Below are 5,747 nucleotides of genomic sequence, written 5' to 3'. Positions count from 1 at the left end.
GCCTTCGTTTTTACCCAATCGGGTAGGAAATCTAGGGCACAAATCCAGAGAGAAAATATAGGATAAGTCTGCATACGAGCAACCAACATAGCATAGATATATTCAGGGACAGATCCAAATGTAGTACCGATAGATCCAACATAAGCTACATTTTACATGAATTTAATCTGCTCTACGGATAGAGCAGATCACATACGAGAGAGTGCAGGTAGGCACGTTCAACGCCTCCGGGTGGCGCGTGTGACTCGCTTGGAGGTTGCGCGGTGAATCCCAAGTGCTTTGTGTTTGGCCATGTACGCATGCACGTTCACGGTACTTCCAACTCTAGCGCCATGTCCGCCAATGGATTCAGCATGGTTCAGCGAGGGTGTTGAAGTTGGTGTCGAAGAGCCTCCTGTTGCGAAGGGGCACTTGTAAATGCCTTGAGCAAAGGGGCGACCGTATTGGCCGGCCCGCAGCCTCCCGAGGACGTGACGAGTCTTGGTGTGGAAGGACTCGTCGTCGCCGTCGACGTCGCTGCTCTCGACCTGTCACGTAGCACCAAAGATCGTGCAAAAAACACGGAGTCAATTGCAACGATGATTGAACGAGAGTGAACAAAAAATCATGCATGATAATATGGGCTCGAAAAAAAGAGGTAGCCTCGGTTACATTGGACACACTTATATCCAGGATTTGAGTAAGTAAACCAAAGATCATGCACAACAAATTTGTACACACCAATTGTTTATCGACCAAACCCCGAATCAATTTAGGGATGCCCAAATATTCATCATCATCGGCACAAATCTGAAACAAAAGCAAATCACAAACACTAATAACGCAAGATCTAACACAAAAGGATCGAACTAGGAATAGACGAACAGTAATAACGCAAGATCTAACACAAAAGGATTGAACTAGGAACAGACGAACAGTAATAACGCAAGATCTAACACAAAAGGATTGAACTAGGAACAGACGAACCGTAATAACGCTAGATCTAACACAAAATGATTGAAATGAGATAAGAACAAGGGAACAAAGGGTTACCTCCGAATCGTAGTCGACGATGGTGGTGTCGTAGGGGTTCTTCGGCGCGTCGTACCGCACCGGTTCGTACGGGTCCCAATGGACGGGGCCTGGACGGGGCGGCGGCCGATGCGCCGGCTGCTACGTTGGAAGCAGCGACAGGGGCCTGGACGGGGCGGCGGCCGATGCGCCGGCTGCTACGTTGGAAGCAGCGACGAGGGCCCGGACGGGGCGGCGGCCGATGCGCCGGCTGCTACGTTGGAAGCAGCCGACAGGGGCCCGGACGGGGGCGGCGGCCGATGCGCCGGCTGCTACGTTGGAAGCGGCGACAGGGGCACGGACGGGGGCGGCGGCCGATGCGCCGACAATGGGCATCTCATTCTTCTCCATCGCCGGCGGTTTTCTTCGGGGTTTTTCTTCGGTTGTGGAGAAGATGATGGGACAGGAGAGGCGGTTGCAGTGAGCCAGTGAGAACGTGCGTCGAGGGAGAGAAAGAGGGGCTCTATAAAGACGAAGGTGGCGTGTACCGCAACACGCGTCCGCTATGCACGGCCGCAGCGTGCACCGCTACACGAGTCTAACCCTGGGACGTTTGGTGTACTCGGTTATAACCTCGGGCCTTATACGAAATTTTATCCGTACTCAGTTTTCCCCTCGAGGACTTAGACCGGCAAGTGCAATATACTCGGTTTTACCCTCAAGTAGCTGGTCAACAGAGAGTCAACAAATGAGATTAACATAGCTAATTGAGTCATTTCATGCGCAAAAAAATCCAAAAAAAATAAAAACATAGTGGCAACTACTCATGGAGTCTTCCTACGCAACCTGCCACCTAGAAAACCTTAACAAACATATATAAATCAAGTTTTACCACAAATTGCCACTTCTCAGAATCACTAGTGTAGCTATGAAGATGCATGGTTTTCCACCCAAACCCCTTTGCAAAACATCTTTCCCAAAACATAGTTTGTCTAAATGATGCCATAATTGTCACACTCATGTATATTTGAATTGCAAATAATTTGATGTAGCCCAATATGAATTATATTGTACAAAACACACATTTTTCATTTTGTAATTCTTTTGTTTGAATCCCTTAGTCTATTTACTATTTATGTGCCCTTGGATTCTTAGTACTACTCAGTTTTGCCCTCAAGTACTCGTCACAAATGCTCCGAGAAGCCCAAACTTATCCTGATTGGTTGAGCCGTTGTCACACGGATCGACTCCACGAACCGTTGATCCACTGATCTAACGGGCAGTATACCCCTATCCGTCTCTTCGTGGCAACCTCTCTCTCTCTCTCTCTCTCTCTCTCTCTCTCTCTCTCTCTCTTCGTGGCCACCCATCTCTCTCTCTCTCTGTCGGTGGAGAATAAACATGAGGAATATAGTTTGGGATATAGTATTGGTATTTTGAAACGGCCTAAAAGTGGTATAATTTTGTTATAAACATGAGGCATACATTTTTGCTGATTTCGGCGATTGCATTATTTGTCACCCCTCTAACAATTATCAACTATCTTTAGCTGTCCTTTTCTTTTAGGGAATATAGTTTGGGATATGGTATTGGTATTTTGGAAAGGCCTAAAAGTGGTATAATTTTGGTATAAACATGAGGCATACATATTTGCGGATTTCGGAGATTGCATTATTTGTCACCCCTCTAACAATTATCAACTATCTTTAGCTTTCCTTTTCTTTTAGGGAATATAGTTTGGGATATGGTATTGGTATTTTGGAAAGGCCTAAAAGTGGTATAATTTTGGTATAAACATGAGGCATACATATTTGCGGATTTCGGGGATTGCATTATTTGTCACCCCTCTAACAATTATCAACTATCTTTAGCTTTCCTTTTCTTTTAGGGAATATAGTTTGGGATATAGTATTGGTATTTTGAAACGGCCTAAAAGTGGTATAATTTTTTTATAAACATGAGGCATACATTTTTGCGGATTTCGGCGATTGCATTATTTGTCACCCCTCTAACAATTATCAACTATCTTTAGCTGTCCTTTTCTTTTAGGGAATATAGTTTGGGATATGGTATTGGTATTTTGGAAAGGCCTAAAAGTGGTATAATTTTGGTATAAACATGAGGCATACATATTTGCGGATTTCGGGGATTGCATTATTTGTCACCCCTCTAACAATTATCAACTATCTTTAGCTTTCCTTTTCTTTTAGGGAATATAGTTGGTAATTTCGGTGAATGCACACACTAACTTTGAAAACAACTACAAGTACATGTAATCGAATAATGGATTTGTAACAAGGTATCCCTTGTAACAACTTCTAGCGCCCGGTGAGCAATGATAAGAATCCGATCGTAATTATACAACAAAAAAAACAACCAGCCATCATATTAGCTTGCTTCTTCAACTCGATCAGCTGCCTTAACTCGCTTGTTCATTTTCTTCAGTTCTCCCTTCACTTCCACCGGTTCCGCATTGGGAGCATTAGGCATAATCGGAAGGTCCCTAATCGGAACGGCTCCTCTCTCCGCCGCATTCTCTACAGCAAGTCCCCCCTCCCAAATTGCGCCCCCAATAGCGCCAATTGATTCCCTGCAACCGAAGCCTCCGAACGTACACATCGATCCACTCGAAATGCCCGCATTTCTTCAAGATCTGAAAACAACAACATGAACCCTAAATCCCAAATTCGAGGGAATAACAAGAAAATCGAGAGAAAACGAGAGAAATTGGAGCGAGATCTAACCTTATCCCCCTCTCTATATGGCAAGCTCTCGCATGCAACGAACTCACGTCCACGGTTGCCGTTCTCGTCCGTCTTAGCGGATCGACCGCTTCGGAGGCTCTCGGCGTGGGCGGTCAGGGCATCTTGTCAAAGGCACGGGTCCATACTGCGGCCATGAAGAACGGGAGGTCGAAGAGAAACTAGACATCACCCGCGTGCCGGAGAAGGGCTGCCGCTGGCGGAGAAGAAGAACAATGGGGCGCGGAGAAAGAAAGGGGAAGCAATGGCACGGGCACGGGGCTAGCTCGGGCTCCCATTTTGCAACGGTCACCTGGGTAAGCTGTGGGTCCGGCGCGCTAACGTGGACAAGTTGTGGGTCCCACGATGATCTGGATAAGTGGAGACGTGTCCACTGCGGGGCACCAACAGCGGCCCCACTTGCCAGCACCAACCAACGTCAACTAAACGGGATTCCTTCCGTCCGAGCTCTTTCTGCGGGTTATAGACAAGGGGTTGGGGAAAACTGAGGAAAAACTAAGGATCTGGGGAAAACTGAGTACAACTAAGGAGCCGAGGGCACGAAAATAGAAATCCCTATTAACTATTGTTGAATGCTTAAGCATGAAAAAGAGGAGTCCATTATCTGTTGTCTATGTTGTCCCGGTATGGATGTCTAAGTTGAGAATAATCAAAAGCGAGAAATCCAATGCGTGCTTTCTCCTTAGACACTTGTACAAGCGGCATAGAGGTACCCCTTTGTGACACTTGGTTGAAGCATATGTTATGCGATGAGAATCCGTGTTTTCCGAGATAGTAGGACAAGGTGCGAGCACTATTGGTACTCTATGCATGAGGCATGCAACTTGTAGGAAGTATTATGCATAGCACATATGAATTATTACTACCGTTGACAAAATTGTTTCTATGTTTTCAAAACAAAAAGCTCTAGCACAAAAATAGTAATCAATGCTTCCTCTGCGAAGGGCCAATCTTTTACTTTATGTTGAGTCGGTTTACCCATTCCCTTCTATCTTAGAAGCAAACACTTGTGTTAACTGTGTGCATTGATTCTTACATGTTTACTTATTGCACCTGTTATATTACTCTATGTTGACAAATATCCATGAGATATACATGTTACAAGTTGAAAGCAATTGCTGAAACTTAATCATCCTTTGTGTTGCTTCAATGCATTATACTATGAATTTATTGCTTATGAGTTAGCTCTTATGCAAGTCTTATTGATACTTGTTTGAAAGTATTATTCATGAAAAGTTTTGCTATATGATTCATTTGCTCAGTCATTATCTTTGTTAGCAATCTTTTGTTCAGATCACTCCATTCATCTCATATGCTTTACAATAATGTTGATCAAGATTATGTTGGTAGCATGTCACTTAGAAATTATTTGTGTTATCGTTTACCTACTCGAGGACGAGTAGGAACTAAGCTTGGGGATGCTTGATACGTCGCAAACGTATCTATAATTTCTTATGTTCCATGCTACTTTTATTACAATACTTGAGTGTTTTACACATACTTTACAACGTTATTTTACATTTTCCGGCACTAACCTATTAACAAGATGCCGAAGTGCCCGTTGTCATGTTTTTCTCGCTGTTTTTGGTTTCGAAATCCTAGTAAGGAAATATTCTCGAATTGGACGAAATCAACGCCTGGGGTCCTATTTTTGCACGAAGCTTCCAGAAGTCCGAAGAGGATACGAAGTGGGGCCACGAGGTGGCGACACACCAGGGCGGCGCGGCCCAAGCCCTGGCCGCGCCGGCCTGTGGTGTGGGCCCCTCGTGCCTCCACTTGACCTACCCTTCCGCCTACTTAAAGCCTCCGTCGCGAAACCCCCTGTACCGAGAGCCACGATACGGAAAACATTACTGAGAGGCCGCCGCCGCCAATCCCATCTCGGGGGATTCAGGAGATCGCCTCCGGCACCCCGCCGGAGAGGGGAATCATCACCGGAGGGGCTCTACATCATCATGCCCGCCTCCGGATTGATGCGTGAGTAGTTCATCCTTG

The sequence above is a fragment of the Lolium rigidum genome, chromosome 4 (assembly GCF_022539505.1).
Source record: "Lolium rigidum isolate FL_2022 chromosome 4, APGP_CSIRO_Lrig_0.1, whole genome shotgun sequence".
NCBI classification, from domain to species: Eukaryota; Viridiplantae; Streptophyta; class Magnoliopsida; order Poales; family Poaceae; genus Lolium; species Lolium rigidum.
The sequence above is the reverse complement of the archived record's forward strand: the minus strand, read 5'-3'. Positions refer to the sequence as shown.